Below are 18,361 nucleotides of genomic sequence, written 5' to 3'. Positions count from 1 at the left end.
ATAGCTATTCTAAGAGGTGTGAAGTCCTATCTCATTGTAGTTTTGATTTCCATTTCCCTAATAATTAGTGTTGTTGAACATCTTTTCATGTGCCTGTGGGCTATCTGTATATCTTCCTTGGAAAAAAAAGTCTGTTCATATCCTACATAAGACTAAAAAGCTTCTGCATGGCAAAGGAAACCATCAACAAAATGAAAATACAACCCACCAACTGGGAGAAAATATTTGCAAATCATACATCTGACAAGGGGTTAATTTCCAAAATAAATAAAGAACTCATACAATTCAACAACAAAAAAGTCAACAACCTGATCAAAAAATGGGCAGAGGAAATGAGCAGACATTTTCCTTTACTATCTTGATTACTAAGCCCTACCAGTCAAGTTTTGGGCATGTGTTTGGAGTGACTTCATGAACCAACCACTCAGCAGAATATAAAAAGTACAACAGAAGATTCATTCCGACAGTGTCTTATAGTCTAATAAGCTGTAAATATCAGATGTTTTCTCAACAATTAAAAAAAATTCCTGAATTATGTAAATCCTCCCTGTATAGAAGTTGGGAAATCTTTACACTGTTAGTGGCCTGAGTTGGGCCCTTATGGAATAGAATAAAAGAAAATAAAACAGTAGATGCTGAACAAAGCATGTCAGAGTTTCAGTGACTTTCTTCCACCCTCTTCGCAAGTCCCCCATCCCTTACCTTCCACCCCCAATCTCCACCCCTCACCGCCAAGGATGACTCGGCTTTGGATTAGGAGAATAACAAACCCAAAGGGGAAACACCCAGCATGGTTTCACAGTAAGAGGGCTGAGGCTTACTGGAAATCAGGAGATTGTAGCCAAGGGTATGTGACCGGGTGAAGGAGGAAATTCAGGTTGGGAACTGGTTATGGATGCCCTTAAAACTCAAACATGGGGTGGGTAACAGGAAGCTGAGAAGCATTTTAGCTGATGTGAGGCATGTTGAAAGTAGTTTTTCAGGCAAGGCAGTCTGGCATTGACATCAAGAGGGGTGGGCTGGTTAGGAAGCTGTTGCAAGAACTCTCGCAAGAGGTACTAAGAGCCAGTTTTAGGGTACCAGCGATGGGAACTGGAAGAAAAGGGCATTGTGAAGGATGAAACCACAGAATTCAGTGACAGATCTGTCACTCATAAAAGGGCTTGTTCCAGTGAAAACAAGACATCACTATTAGGAGACTGAGCTGAGCCAGGCTGCGTCGATGTATTTGTTGGTAGAGATGATGATACTTTGAGACTTAAATTGAACCCCAGGATACGGTCTTATAAACAAGCAACAAAGATTGGGGAGCAGGGCAGTGACAGTGACAGTCAAGTAGAAGAGTCTCTAACATCCTACCATCAGCTGCATCCTTCTAGACGACAACCCGGACACTGACAGGATCCAGGATTGAGACCAAGGGTTTGGAGGCTGTGAGAGGTAACGAGAAGTTTCTTATCTTCTTAGTTTACCACGTCCAATAAACAGGCTACATTTTCATTTTTTGAGTGGCCACTGTAAGAATACTCGTTCAATTAGCCAAGGAGTTAGATTATACTTGATTGGGGTTAAATTCCTCCGGCCAGCTCAGGATCCCGTCGGCTACATCAGGGCACTGTGACTGTGGATTTCCCTTGAATAAACTTCCCAAGGCTGCTTCATGGCCATCCTCAGACCCAGCAGTCGAGACCAACATATTGGCTGGAGGAGGCAAAATTTGGGTGGAGATGAAATCATTTTGAGCCAGTTATTAACTAATTGCATTCATATTCTAGTAATGGAGATCCAGCCACAGTCTCTTAAAAACAGAAGAGTGTAGGGGCTGGCCTGGTGGCGTAGTGGTGAAGTTTGTCCACTCCACTTCAGTGGCCTGGGGTTCACGGGTCCAGATCCTGGGTGTGGACCCAGGCACAGCTCATTAAGCCATGCTGTGGCAGCATCCCACATACAAAATGGAGGAAGATTGGATGTTAGCTCAGGCACACTCTTCCTCAGCAAAAAGAGGAAGATCAGCAACAGATGTTAGCTCAGGGCTAGTCTGCCTCACAAAAACCAAAACAAAACAAAAAAGCAGAAGAGTGTATTCTCTCACGTAAGTAAAGGAGCTCTTGAGTAGGAAGTCCAGGGCCAGGATGACAGTGCCATGAATCATCAAGGACCCAGGCTCCTTTATCCTCAGAGTTGCCTCATGATCCTTAATAGCTTCTAGAGCACCAGCCATCTCACCTTCCTTGCCATGAAGGGGGAGGGCAAAAGGGTGGGCCCCAGCTGTCTCCCTTTTAAGGATCCTTTGTGGTAGGTTCACCCAACAAATTCCACTCAGAATTTAGGTACAAGGCTACACCTAGCAACAGAAGAGGCTAGGAAATGTTGTCATTTAGCTGTGACATTTCCAGTCTGAAAAAACGTGAAATAGTGTAACTAAAGGGGAAATGAGTAGTGAATTAGAAAATGAGAAAATAGCGGTTAACAGATCCTTTGATGTGGCTTTATCTCTGCATGCTTGGGCATGAACTCTGACCATTAATGGAATGACCTACCTTCTCTTTTTTTCTTTCTTCCTTTTTTTCCCACCGTTTGAATCACAAATCTTACCCAGACAGGAATGAAGTGAAAACTGCAAGTGGGCGTGCCAACTTTCTTTTGCATAATTGGGATTGTTATTAGGACCAAGAGTAATCAAGGACCCAGGCTAAAAGAGAACGTGACGACAAAGATACAATATCATTAACAAAGGTTTCAAAGTGAGCTTCCCCCGGACCCCAACATCAGGCAAATTATAATTAGATTGTATTCTCAAAGAACACATTAATTACTGGAAATGAAAGGGGGATTTTGGCTCAGAACAAAAGTATTTTATTTTATTTTATTTATTTTGCTGGGAAAGATTCACCCTGAGCTAACATCTGTTGCCAATCTTCCTCTTTTTACTTGAGGAAGATTGTCCCTGAGCTAACATCTGTGCCAGTCTTCCTCTATTTTTTGGTGTGTGGGACACCTCCACAGCATGGCTTGATGATCGGTGTGTAAGTCCATGCCCAGGATCCGAACCCACAAACCCCAGGCCACCCAAGTGGAGTGTGCACACTTAACCACTATGCCACCAGGCCAGCTCCCAAAAGTATTTTATTGAAGAAGACATATGGTGGGTTGATTGCATCCATAAAGGGAGAGGAGAACCAACATTACTGAGCAGATTGTCAATGTGTGCCAGGTACTAGGTCAAAAGTTCTACCTCAGCTCTCAACTCTCGCAACTTCCCTGTGAAGTGGCTTATTCCACTTTTGCACAAAGACAGTAAGTGACTTGACCAAAGTCACACACAGAGCTAGTAGGTAGTAGAGCTGGCCTTTGGATGTCTTGCTGTCTCTGTTAATCCTGACGGACCTCCGTGCCTTTGAGTGGCTGCCACACCCTCTCCCACATTCTTTGCACCCAATAGAATTGAGCTCCACCCTACCTTCTTTGTGTGTAGCCCAACTTTTGAAACTGCCTCCCTTCTTCTTCCTCCTGTGCTGCTTCCCAGCTTATTCCTGTCCTCTCAACTCTTGATCAATCTCTGGCCTCATCTCTTGCAGGTGGCTCAGATCAGAACTCTTGAACCTGACACTTGGTATTGCTCCTTGGTTCTCACCTTGGGTCATTTATCCCTTCAATCCCCTTTGCTTCTTAGACTTAGTGAGGCTGGAGCTTAGCCCTCCTGGAGCTCCCCTTGGCACTGGCCCACCTCACTGACTCTTCCCACCCATGCCTACGGAGAGAATCAGACTTGCTGGCCATGAACCTGGGAAAACAGAACAGAATGGAGGGAGGGTGAAGAGAAAGGTTGTACCATATTTAGAATCCAGCAGATCCCTCCATGAAGACTATGCAACATCTGCCCCTTTGGGAGAATGAACAACCCAACCATCATCCCAGTTCCAGGTGTATTAGTCATGGTCCTCCACAGAAACAGAACCAGTAAGATGTGTATGTATAGAGAGAAAGAGAAGCATTCGAAGGAATTGGTTCACATGGTTATGGAGGCTGGCAAGTCCAAAATCTGCAGGGTGAGCCAGCAGGCTGGAGACCCAGGAGAGCTGATGGTGCCGTTCAGTCCAAAGGCAATTTGATGATGAATTCCCTCTTGCTTGGGGGGAGTGGCGGGGGTGGGGGGACGGAGGTCAGTTTTTGTTCTATTTAGGCCTTCAACTGATTGGATGAGGCCCACTCAGATTATGAAAGGCAATCTGCTTTTCCCAAAGTTCACCAACTTAAATGTTAAAGTCATCCAAAACACCCTCCCAAGTTGACACATGAAACTAATCATCACCCCAGGTGAAAAAACAACATGGCTAATGCATTCCAGGTAAGGGGTGGGGAGATCTGTCAGTCTTTATACCACAAAATTCCAATTAATATCCCAGGATTTATCATGGAGTGAGATTGAAGTCATGGGCACAGTTCTAAAAATAACTCTCAAGAGCTACACAAAATGAATCGACCCAGACCACTGAGAGCAATGACCAGCACGAGGACCCCAGGCTGGCCACATCTTCTGGCCACATCTTCTGTGCCAGGGGCTGTACCCCACACCATGAGGCCCACTCTGAGGAATCAGAGTAAGCATGCAGAAGGCATAGCCTCATATACCACAGAGGTTCATGCCAGAACTTGGTCCACTGGGAACAGCATGGACATTGGGCCCCATCTCGGGCATGTCCCAGAGCACCACCCGTCCTGACCTCCCTCACACTGGCTTACATCTCCACTGGCCTTTTGGTGGGAAATTGGATAAGATGATGTAAAATAAGCCTATGAGTGTTTTCACCCTAAGAATATTAGTTTAGTTTAAGGAACTCGTCAGCTATATGTTGGTACAAGATACTCTGGTTAATTATGAAAGAAGGCTGATCAATTACTCTTGGATTCGGTCTGAAGAGTGTTCTCTCCGTGATGTACAAACCGGAAGCTCTCTTAATTGCAACACTGACCCTGAACGTTCTCATCCCCCTTGAGCGGATATCTTAGTTTTGTCCCAGACGTGTTTAGAACTTATCTAGTTATTATGGGCTGTGTGGTGGCCCTCAAAATTCATATGTTGCAGTCCTAACCCCCAGGACCTCAGAATGTGACTGTATTTGGAGACAGAGCCTTTAAAAAAGGTTATCAATTAAGTTGAAATGGTTATTAAGCCAAAATGAGAGCAAACCAGTGTAACTGGTTTCCTTATAAGAGGAGATAAGGATACAGATGCACACAGGCCAAGGGTGACCATGTGAAGACACAGCAGGAAGGCAGCCCTGCATGAGCCAAGGAGAGACACCGAAGGATAAACCAATCCTGCCAACACCTTGAGCTCAGACTTCCGGCCTCCAGAACTGTGGGAAAATTAATTTCTGTTCCTTAAGCCACCCAGTCTGTGTTAGCTTGTTATAGCGACCCAAGCAAGCGAACGCGGCAGTTCAGTGATTTCTGTCATCCCATCTGGTTATCAAAATGACAGCCACTGTTGAGTTTGTCATCACAATCACAGGTCTTGTTCCCACCTGGGACTTCCCCACTGCGCTCCCCTCTCCTCCCTGCCCTGCTCCTTCAGAGAGCTGCTGGCACCCACCTGCAGGGAGGGCAAGGGGAGTCTGCATGCAAGAGGGATGGTCCTTCTCAGCTGGTTCCCACTTTGGTGTCATCTGGCCCCCTGTACTAGTGCCACCAGCTCCAGCCACAGTCAGAGTTGAGAGAGAGGAGGCGTGCTCTATCTTGGTCTGCCTCAACTTCATTTTAATGGTCTCCCCCAATATGTGGGAGTTTTTGTATGGATGACAGGTCTAGTTTAGGTTCACTCCAGCCGGCTCTCTGTCACGTAAGCCCCTGCCCCTGCTCAGGAGTGGCCGTGGCTCTGTTGGGCCCCTGGCCCCTTTTCTGGGTGAATGTTTCTTTGATCTGCTATGCAGCCCCCAGGGCAGCCTGGTTCATGCTTCCTCATCATGGTCCCATTATGACCAGTTGGTGCCTCCATCTTCAGAAATGTCCTGATGGAAAGTGGGTACCAGTGTCCAAGTTCACCCCCAATGTCCTTTCCTTCAAAGGGCATGGCGGGGAGCAAAATAGGAAAGGACTGAGCCCAACACTCTGTTAAAACCCAAGAAAGGGGCTGACCCCATGGCATAGTGGTTAAGCTCAGTACACTCTGGTTTGGCAGTCCAGGGTTCATGGATTTGGATCCTGGGTGCAGACCTACACCACTTGTCAGCCATACTGTGGTGGCGGCCCACATACAAAGTAGAGGAAGATTGGCACAGATGTTAGTTTAGGGACAATCTTCCTCAAGCAAAAAAAGAGGAAGATTGGCACCAGATGTTAGTTCAGGACTAATCTTCCTCACCAAAAAAAAAAAAAAGTAAGAGAAAAATTTTTTTCTAAAAAAAAGCCTAAGTCAGCTCTTATTCCTCCCTAATCTGTCTTCTATATATCCTGATGGGAAAAGCTACCAAACCTACACAGCCTTCCCAGAACAAGAGCCTCTCCACCTTTGATCCAGGCTTTGGGGAATTCATAATCTTGCTTTTAGTGGCTGCTGACTCCACAAGTTGGCGTTGGAGGGTAGATGAGAAAGGATTTCAGTTGGTGCTTTAACCGTCAAGTTCTATTGTTATTCATTAAACCATGACGTACTGACTGTCCTCTGAGTCAAAAATCCAGAAAGAGCAAAATTAAAACTATCAAGTCCATATGTAGTATGTAATAAGATGTCCAGGAATGATCAGGCCAGATCACTCACTATTGCCCCCAACAGTTGGATGCTTACCAAGTTTTACTTATTTACTAGTTATTGAAATTAGGTAATTTAATTAAGCACAATGTAAACTGACAAAATATGAGTGTGAAAAGGAAAGGAAGTTATTTTAATGAAAACTAAATCGAATGCTTTGTGAAGACTCTAAAGATGAGCCACTAAACATAATCACTGTTTAATTAGATGTGGGCAAAACAAACATACAAGATTGGGAAAATCATTAAGTAGTTAAAGGATCAGGCCACTCTGCAGGGTCTTTCAGCTCCCACTCTCCTTTGGAGAATTGAGAATGGAACTCACAGACAGTGCATCATTAGTGTGGGGATGGGGAGCACCAATGGTTTTCTGGCTGTTCCTCCGAAAATTATTGAATGAATATGCGTTTGCATGTTTCAAGTTAAAATGCATTGTTCGAGGTAAGTATGTGACAGACTATTCTGAATCCTACTTTTTTTTGAGGTCATAATGGTTTATAACATTGTATAATTTCAGATGTACATTATTATATGTCAGTTTCTGTATAGACTGCATCGTGCTCACCCCCCATAGTCTAGTTTTTATCTGCCACCATATATATATGTGCCCCTTTACTCCTTTCGCCCTTCTCCCACCCCCTTCCCCTCTGGTAACCACTAGTCTGTTCTCTTTGTCCATGTATTTGTTTATCTTCCACATATGAGTGAAATCATACAATGTTTGTCTTTCTCTGACTGGCTTATTTCGCTTAACATCATACCCTCAAGGTCCATCCATCTTGTTGCAAATGGGATGGTTTTGTCTTTGTGTGTGTGTGTGTGTGTGTGTGTGTGTGTGACTGGCCCTGAGCTAACATCTGTGTTGCCAATCTTCCTCTTTTTGCTTGAGGCAGATGGTCCCTGAGCTAACATCCGTGCCAATCTTCCTCTACTTTGGATATGGGGCACAGCATGGCTTGATGAGCAGTGTGTAGGTCCGCGCCCAGGATCTGGACCTTCAAACCCCAGGCTGCCGAAGCAGAGTGTGCAAACTTAACTACTGTGCCACTGGGCCAGCCCCTAATTTTGTCTTTTTTTTATGGCTGAGTAATATTCTGTTGTATATATATAGTACATCTTCTTTATCCATTCATCAGTTGATGAGGAGACTCCAAATTTTTTTTTTTTTTTTTTTTTTTTTTTGCTGAGGAAGATTCACCCTGAGCTAACACCTGTTGCCACTCTTCCTCTATTTTTGTATGTAAGCTGCCACCACAGCATGGCCACTGATAGATGAGTGGTGTAGGTCCATGCCTGGGAATTGAACCCAGGCTGCTGAAGCAGAGCATGCTGAACTTAACCACTAGGCAACCAGGGCTGTCCCAACAACTTTTTTTTTTAAAGATTGGCACCTGAGCTCACATCTGTTGCCAATCTTCTTCTTTTCTTCTTCTTCTTCTTCTCCCCAAAGCCCACCAGTACATAGTTGTATATTCTAGTTGTGAGTGCCTCTAGGTGTGCTATGTGGGATGCTGCCCCAGCATGGCTTGATGAGTGGTGCCATGTCCATGCCCAGGATCCCCACTGCCAAAACCCTGGGCCACTGAAGCAGAGTGCGTGAACTTAACCCACGGGGCCAGCCCCCAACAAGTTTTCTGATCCTGTGGGATATAAAGATTTCATGTCTCAGTGCTGAATGAAGAGCAGATACCTCTGTGAGTGCACTATGGAAGTTGTGTTTAAATGTCTGGGCTTTGGATGCATACCGTCTATTTTTGTTAAAATTTGACTTTCCATTGGCCTCTTTTTTTTCAGGTTGAGGGTAAACTTTTCAAGTCCAAGGCAGAGATTTGGTTCTCTTAAGTTTCCCTGGGACACAATGTGGGCTCTCAGTTTTCAGACTGAACTCCAGGTGAGAAATCCTCAGTGACGGTGGTCTCCACAACCACGAAAGAAAGAATCAGCTTCAGACACTGCCAGGCGAGACAACAGTAGTCAAACAGGATACCCCCATGTCCCACCATGAACAGGAACCCCACACCTGCTCCCTCCTGCAGCTCATCCTGGAGAAGTCACAAACCATGATTAGCATGCTAGAAGGGGAGGAGCAGAAGGAGAAGGCAGGAAGCAAAGACTCCACCAGCTCCCACCCCTTCCTCTCAGTGCTAGCTTACTTGTCGGCCTGCGCTGAAGGAGTCTCGACTGTCTATCAGTGTCAGAGTTTATTACACAGGATGGGGCATTTAAGATGGAGCCTATGTTCTGACCTAAATGATTATATGACTTTCTATTCCCTAAGAATTAAAAAAACAGAAAAAAGAAAAATAACGGTCATGGGACTGGCATTATGGTCTAGGGGCAAAGAAAACCACGAGCCCATCAGGCCAATGTAACGACACAGTAGGTGACAAAAGGGAAGTCACTTTACGATCACATCAGGTGAGTCATTGCTACTCCATGTGATAGGAGCACATCAACACGATGTCTGCCGGAAATTCTCCCATATTCCCAGTATTTGAGTGGCACTCCAGATTTCTAGCACTGATGTGGATTTTTTTCCTCATGAGTCTGTCCCATGGGTCCTCTCGGTGGGGATTTTAGAGGCAAACCTGTGCTCATGCCACCAACTTGCCTAGGAGCACCCACCCCCAATCAGCCCAAACGTGACCTTTAAATTTAGAAAGCAGTGGGCAGAGTTACAACTTAGATTCTTGTAGACGTTTGATGGCTTCCTGATCTGTTTTCCAAGGTTCCTTGAAATTCCTTTAGAAGAGTATGTTAAGAGTGATGCTAGCTGCTACAACAGATAAGCTCCTGCTTCTCCAGGGTTGACATTCCCATCGCAGTCATGGTCCCTGCCTTCCTCTCCACCAGCTGGCAGATGGGAAAGAGAATGAGAAAGGTTGTTATGGGCCCAGCCTGGAAATGCCACACATCCCCTCTGCCCATATACCACTCTCTGGAACTCAGCCACGTGGCCACACCTGGCTGATCAAGAAGCAGGACCACGTAGCTCACCTCTGTGACCAGGAAGAAGAGGAAATGGGCGTGGAGAGTATTTAACAAGTCTCTGACACACACAAAAAATAAGGATTTTACAACTGGTAATTACAATAAATGTTAAAATGTAAATTAATATCCACAGGATATCAAGAAATGTGATGACCTAATTCTATTAGCCACTTTCTAAAGAATTGAGAAATTCAATAAATTCACACTTTGTTATGATCAGTATTTGGTCAAAGACAAATAGCACCATCACAGAATAAACTTAGAAATTCACGAATAAACTGAAGTTTTATTCAAAATAAACAAAATTATTCTCTCATTAAAAATTTAGTAGTAGGGGCCGGCCCGGTGGCGCAGTGGTTAAGTTTGCACGTTCTGCTTTGGCGGCCCGGGGTTTGCCCCGTTCGGATCCCGGGTGCGGACAGGGCACCACGTGGCAAGCCATGCTGCAGTAGGTGTCCCACATATAAAGTAGAGGAAGATGGGCATGGATGTTAGCTCAGGGCCAGCCTTCCTCAGCAAAAATCAGAGGATTGGCAGCAGATGTTAGCTAAGCGCTAATCTTCCTCAAAAAAAAAAATTTAGCAGTAGTAATTTAAATTGAAATTAATTTTAAATACTTGACATTATAATAATTTCTCAGCATGTCAGCTGCTAGATTACTGCTGAGGTCATTGTTCATGACAACTGTCATTGTCAGCTGAAGTCTAAGTGTGTATTTCTTACTACAAGAGTCAAATCCCATAATATTTAATGGTGATTGTGAAAGTTCATTTTAGTAATGAATTTTATGTACAAAAATTATTAAGGACTTTTAAAAGGCTAAATACATTTGAAGATAGGTTGTAAGTTAATAATAGGTAATAATAGTAAATATTAGGTAGAAAACTTTAGGAAGAACATTATATTCTTTTGGGTCAATAAATGTTTATAAAGGGGGCTGGCCCTGTGGCCGAGTAGTGAAGTTCTCACGCTTCGCTTCAGCGGCCCGGCTTTTCACCAGTTCGGATCCTGGGCACAGATCTAGCACCACCCATCAGGTCATGCTGAGGCGGCGTCCCACATAGCACAACCAGAGGCACTCAGTACATACACAACTATGTACTGAGGGGCTTTGGGGAGAAGAAGAAAAAAAAAAGAAGATTGGCAACAGATGTTAGCTCAGGTGCCAATCTTTAAAAATAAATAAATAAATGTTTATAAGTTTAAATAATGACATTAAACAGAATGAGAGATGTATTTAGCTTTCTTACAGTTCTTGCATAATGAATATACATTTATACCGCTAACTGATAGAATTTCAGTGAACACACAACCTAAGAAGATTTTCACCTCATGGTACATCTAGTGACTAGCTAGACGTTGGAAATAATCTGGACAGCATGCATGGATCATATGACTGATGTTACCGCTCTGGTTGAATATGATAATAAGCTAAGCTCTTACACAATCACTGGTCTAGCACAAGGTCAGGGATGGCCCAAGTGACACTGAAGGGAGCACTTGACTCTAGCTTCCCAGAAGTCAAGGCTGAAGTCATGTACATAGCGGATTTTGGAAAATTACTAGGTCAAAGCCATTCCATGGTTTATCCTTAAAAAACTTAGCAGATATTTATTATCTTTGTAATGGCTTCTAGTAAGATTCCTATACAGAAGCATATTTATCTGCTGGCATTTACCCCGTCTATCTTGCTCATTCCCTATTTTCAATGTCTGAGGCCTGCGAACACTTCCTGGCCCCCGCTGGGCCCTTCTTCTAGAGGCTGGATCCCCTTCTCTCATTTGGGCTTCCACCTGGGGTCCTACTTGGAATAAAACTAGCCGGCGCCACCACATGGTTCCACCTTCATCCCCCATCCACTGTCCACCACCAGGGCTCCCTCACTGCTGAGCCCTGCTCAGAGAATGGGCCTCTGGAAACATCTGTTTGCCTACACACACCTAAAGTTTCCAGGCCTTCTGGACATGGCCTTGGACAGCCTGGTTTTCCCTATGAAAGACCCCGTGGCCACACAGCCCGTTTAGATCGCCTCCCACCAAACCTGCCCTCAATACCATTCGGCTATTCCTCTGTCTGGGGCAGAAGCACAACTCAAACTTGGGTCATTTGGCTGCATCCAGCATTTATTTCCTAGGGAAGAAGAACAAAATTTCCCCCCCCCCTTGTCTGAGGTTTCTGCTACTGCAAGGGAGGCTAGTTATTCAGCTCCAGGGTCTACAGGCATAAAATAAGGCTGTCCCAAATAAGGCACCCTTACTTTTATCATATCAGTCTACAAGATTAACCATACTTTGAGTCACATTCTCTGCAGTAGTTGGATGGGCACGGATCTAGCACCACCCATCAGGCCATGCTGAGGCGGCATCCCACATAGCACAACCAGAGGCCCTCAGTACATATACAACTATGTACTGAGGGGCTGATAGAATTTCAGTGGACAGTGAAACTATTATGCTAAAGGTTTCTGTTTTTATGTGTGTCCCTAAGGGAAGCCTGTTGTGTATGTTTAAGAGAGTGGACTCTGAAATCAGCTTAATTTCACCCAGCGTGAGGCTTCACTCCTTCTTGTCTGTGATGTTAATTAACCTCTCTGTGCCTCGGCTGTGCCATCTGTCCAGTGGGACTAATACAAGCCCTTACTTCCTTGCATGTCTGGTGGTGAGGACCAACAACATCATGTATGTTAAGCACTCAGCAAAGTGTTAGCCATCATCTCCCATTTTTCTGTCTAAATGCTTCCCCGTATTCTTTTTCCTCTCCAGAACCCCTGCAACTCTGGACTTCCCCAGAGCCTCCCCTGGGAGATGTCTCATACTGACTTTTCCCACCTCAAGAGGGAAAAACCTGGCTTTGAACTGGAACATCCTAGTACATTCTGTTTGGGCCCCATCATCCCTTCTGACAGTACACTCTCCCCTCCCTCCCAGGCTGGGCCCGGGCAGTGATTTGCTAAGGGCCCCCATTGACTTGGCTTTGACCAAAGGCTTGGACACAGCGTTTAGATTTTCTGCTTTCGTTTCATCATTAGGTGGTGCTCTTTCCCAGACTATGACAAGCGCTTCCTGTTTTGCAATTTGTTGACAAGGTGTACCAAAGTACTCCGATTCGAAGGCCCCAGAGCGAGAGAATCCTGCCTTAGTGTCTCCCCTCTGAACCACATCCCGGCTCACTGGTGCTTTGATCAGAAGCCTGTGCTGGCACGGATCCAGGGTGGGGTGTCAGCTGGAGAGAGCAGTTGCTGTCTAAAGCTTTCTGTCTTGCTGGGCTGCCCCTTCCCCAGTCCTTTGGTTTTAGGGAGCAGGCTTCTGTTGGGGGGCCTGTTGGTATTTTCAGATTGCCTGCTTCTGGGGTTTATGAGGCAAAATGAAAGCCCAGGAAACGTGCCCCTGTGTTGGCCCCTGGTCCTGGGGGTCCCTAGCTTGTGTGCATCCTTCTCTCCACCTTTTGGTCTTCTTTTGCTTGTTTTATATGTAAAGTCCAGGGTTTTTAGTTGTGCTTTGTGAGAGGAACACGGAAAAGTTTGGTTTTCTGGAAGTGAATACTGGTATTTAAACTTCTGCTTTATCGAATCACTAGACAATGAGTTTTTTAATCATAATATAACATAAAAATAGCAACAATAAAGCAAAATGCCGCAGGAAGAAAAATTATTTTGGGGGCTGGCCCTGTGGCCGAGTGGTTAAGTTCGCGCGCTCCGCTTCGATGGTGCAGGGTTTCGCCGGTTCAGATCCTGGGCCCAGACACAGCATCGCTCATCAGGCCATGCTGAGGCGGCATTCCACATGCCACAACTAGAAGGACTCACAACTAAAATATACAACTATGTACTGGGGGGCTTTGGGGAGAAAAAAGGAAAAATAAAATCTTTAAAAAAAATTATTTTTAAGCATGGGTTCAGTAAAGGAAACATAGTTCATATCTTGAGACTTTCAATATTCAACTCTCTGCAGGTGAATTGTTTTATTATATTTTTTTTCCTGAGAAAAACTTAGCTTTATTGATATCTTTGCATTTTATTTAACTTGTTTATCAGGGAAATACCCTTCTACTCTAACTGTGTAAGTCAGAGTGAGTTTGGCAATGAGTAATAGGAATCCTGATGCGCAGTGGTTTAAAATATAAGGACATTTTAATTTTACTTCATAAAAAGCCCAACAGCTGGCACTCCCTTGGTTAGTTTGGAAGCTTGACAATGTCATCTAGGATCCAGGGACTTTCCACCCTCTGGGCAGGCTGGCTTCTCGGCAGGCTGGCTTCTGTTTTCCCACTTGGTGCCTCAGAGTCATAAGATGGTGTCTTATGCAAGCATCACAGCCTCTCCCAGCCTCTTAACAAGAAGGAAGGGAGAGGGGGAAAAGCACTTTCTCCTCATGCAAATTTCTCTTATTAGAGAGGAAAATCTTTCTCAGCAGCCCCAGGGAATTTCCTCTGGTCCTGGCCAGAAGTGGTCCACTGGCCAATTCTGCGTGCAAGACTCGGCATCACTATTTGGTAAAGGAGACCACGATACCCACAACCAATCAAGGGTTCTCATCAGAGGCATCCTGCCCATCCAGAGGTACTGGAAATAGAGAGGGGGCACTTTCAGTTGTCATACAAATAGAGAGGTGCGACTGGCATTTAGTGGGTTGCTCGAGGGATGACAAGCATCCTAAAATGCAACAGAACACTTTTGCACACAAAACATGATTCATTCTGCCCAAAATACCAGTAGCACTCCTGTTAAGAAACATTGGCTTGTACCAGCCATAATTCATCCCCTGGGCTGAAGATATGACTCAAACACAAGCAGGGGACCATCAGCAAGAAGAGGAACACGGCTCCCAGCAGGGTGTGCCATGGTACCCTGGTGGAAGCCGGACGGAGAACAGAGATGCTTAGTCATGCTGGTACATTGAATTCTTTTCAGAGAATGCTGTTATTTGCACTGAATGGGTGATAAGGAAAAAAATTACAGAGATCAAGATAGGGATGTTATCTCCAAGGGCTGCCTTTATTTTTCTTAATGAAAGGATCTCCCAGTAACCAGACAAGGCTGTTTCCAAGAACAAGTGACTCTGAGTTCCCCACACCTCTGTTATCTCTGCTCCCTGCTCCCACCAAGGATTCAGAATGATTAAAACCCAACTGTATAGCCACTATTTGGGGAATAAAACCTCCTTTGTAAAGCTTGTACCTAATACAATGTGGCAGGTACTTAGTAAATGTCTCTTGGGTATATGACAAATACATTGATTCAAAACAACACAAGGAGGGGCCGGCCCCGTGGCCGAGTGGTTGAGTTCGTGCAGTCCACTTTGGCAGCCCAGGGTTTCACTGGTTCGGATCCTGGGCACGGACATGGCACCACTCGTCAGGCCATGCTGAGGCGGCATCCCACGTGCCACAAGTAGAGGGACCCACAACTAAAATATACAACTATGTACTGGGGGGATTTGGGGAGAAAAAGTAGAAAAGAAAAAAAGAAGATTGGCAACAGTTGTTAGCGCAGGTGTCAATCTTCAAAAGAAAAAAAAACACACAAGGAAACAAAGCCTGGAAAATTGTTCAGCATTATATTCAAGGAGACAACTGCAAAGAATAGCATTAAAAAAATAGTACTAGTAAAAATTATGACAGAAATCTAATTATATTATTTAAAAAAAATTTTTTTAGAGTGCCAGTGGAGTTCTTTGTGGGCTGCAAAGAAAATGAATCATTACACATCATTAGCTTCAAGGGTGGTTAAAAAATTTAAATGTTACCTAAATCTGAAAGATTAGATACACTGGGTTGGCATATTGCACTGCTGCTCACAGAAAAATTTTACAAGAAAGTCAGAGTAAAAGCCACTAGCTTGGGGCCGGCCTGGTGGCATGGTGGTTAAGTTCCCGTGCTCTGCTTCAGAGGCCAAGGGTCTCCGGATTTGGATCCTGGGTGTGGACCTAGCACTGTTCTTCAAGCCACGCTGTGGTGGCATCCCACATAAAGCAGAGGAAGACTGGCACAGATGTTAGCTCAGGGCCAATCTTCCTCACGCACACAAAAAAAAGCCACCAGCTTAGAAAGAGAAAATTAATCTAGGAAGCTTGGTTTAGCTCCCATAGCTGTAAAACCACATATCTCTAGCTTTGACACATAATAAGCTAAGCAAATAATGTCTCTAAGGCTAATTGCTAATGAGGAATAGGAGATAATCTCGTAAGAAAGAGTGGAAAGAGCACTGCAGACAGAAAATATGGACTGAACAAAGGAACAGACTTATGAAGAGCATGATATGCTCAGGGTCATGGTCACACCAGCTCTGAGCTCTCCTGAGCTCACAGCTGTTCATCCCCAGGCTTCCTGGACTTCTTGGGTACCAATGACAAAGGCCAGACTCACTCCAAATGCCTCTTTCTTCTTCCCTCTGGTCTGCCTATTAATATTTTATTAGGTGGCTCCTAAATGAAAGTAGTAGGAATATAAATTACAGGCTAAGTAGTAGGCTGATGGGAAAGAAGTAGCCAATTTACTTCACATCAATCTAACTCAATAGTATGTGCTATTTAAAAGAGTCATATGTAAGTAATTTTTATCATACTTGGATATTTCCTTTGAAATTGTAGCTTGAAGCTGGACGGATATTGATACTGAGGACTGTGCTAGGCCTAATTCAGGTGCTCAATAAATATTTACTGTTTGTTAGTTTCATAAAGCTTTTTGGGGCAATAATTAATTTTGTTAGTATTGTTAGATTTGCACTACCACTTTCTCCCGTATTTTCTGTAAACTGGAGATTGTCCCACAATCACAGATTTTAAATTTGATCATTTGGTTCAGGTGGTGACCACCAGATGGCTCCACTATACAAGGGTGCTCTCTTTACAATTAGATAACTCACTTTATTTATCTAATAAAATAGTGGAGTCCTATTTTGGTGCCACAGGAATAATCCCATTTCCCAGCAATCTGTCATCTAAAGGTTTTGAAGTCCCTTGATGATCCTTGCCTGAGTCAATGATTTCTTTAGGATTTACATAATGGTTCTTTTCTAATTATATCATTTATTCTACACTTATTTGCTAGCACCCTATTGTAAAGAAGAGTTTTTCCTCAACAACTGGAAGTGAACCCCAATTCTTTTGTTAAAAAGGCAGGGCAAATACTATTTTTTCCCTTTAATAACTAATTTTCAGAGTAAGAAGTTGGTGTGATAGTCACTTCCAACGACGGAAAAATAGTCCCCCGCCCCACTTTCTCACCCATCAAGCGTTAACTATAGAGTCACAGAGCTTACCTATTCAATATTGTCATTTTCTTCTTGATGCTAAAATGGCCCTAAATTTGGCCTGTGGGAGACCTTTCAAGCTGGCTCCTGTGTGTTTTTAAAATTTACTTTGGAAGACTATTTACTTTTGAATATACAAATAGACATAGCCACATATAAAAATAGAATTCTGAGCCCCAACCTCAGCAACCTGCCCAGGACACCAGCCGGCTCATCCATAACCAGGCCAGGAAGCCAGACTGCAATAAGTCAAACCTGGAGGAAGCCAGACTGCTATCACAAGTAACAATCCAGGAAACTAAACAATAACTCTGTAACAATCAGCTCAAAACGGCCAGGACTCTATCAGAAAGTGACAGCTTCCCTAATGTTTGTCCCCACTTCCAACTTTGAACCAACAGAGAAAACCCTAACACACAGAGAAAACGCACCCCTAACCAATCACGTGGATGCCTAGCTTCTAGTTGGCTGCCTCCAGCTTCTCGTGCCCACAGCCTCCATCAGGACACATCTGAAGTCGTCCCTTTCCTCCACTAGGAAGCTTTCCCACTCCTCTGCCTGCCTTCAAGTCTCTGCCAAGACAAGTGATGGTGGCTGACTCTCTTGCTATAGCCAGCTCTGAATAAATAGCCTTTGCTTTTCTCATTTGGTTAGTCATTTATTTCCACACTTTAAGTACAATTTATGTATAACTTATATGAGGTGTAGTTTACATTAAATGTGCCCATTTTAGTGGTACAGTTTGATGAATTTTGACAAATGTATACACCTGGGTAACTACAATCCTAATCACGATATAGAAGATTTTCATCACCCCAAAGTTTCCCCATGTTCCTTTCCAATTTCTGCTCCTTTCTCCTCCCAGCCAAGCACAGATTTGACTTCTATCACTATAGATTAGTGTTGCCTTTTCTCCTAAGTCCTGTTGACAGATCTTCATTAGCCAAAGCCCTTTCTTTGCATTCAGCCACAAAAAAAATGTCTAACTCATCTTGTACTTTCCCTGTCTCAGAACTGGAATCACCTCTAGATCTATTTAGGGGGAAATGGAATTTAGAAACAATGATCTGGGTGCCAAGTGTGCTCATTATTACTGTAAGGTGATTTAAACATGCTGCTCTGCCTGAGACAGTTTCAGTTTTAAAATGGAAAGTCCAGCATCCCGGGAAATCCCCTCAGTCCCCAGCAAACTGGGACAATTTGTTACCTTAATGCTTCTAGGCCCTTTCAGTGCACAGAACTAAAAATTTATTTTAAAAATCATGTGCTCAAATTGATATTTCCAATTTAAACATATTGCAGGTTTTTTCCCTGAACTTCCTTGATCTTATATTTGTATCTCATTTTCTCTTACAGTGAAGGTCGGGTACG

Source organism: Equus asinus, chromosome 1 (genome assembly GCF_041296235.1).
Source record: "Equus asinus isolate D_3611 breed Donkey chromosome 1, EquAss-T2T_v2, whole genome shotgun sequence".
NCBI classification, from domain to species: Eukaryota; Metazoa; Chordata; class Mammalia; order Perissodactyla; family Equidae; genus Equus; species Equus asinus.
This window is presented reverse-complemented; position numbering follows the sequence as displayed.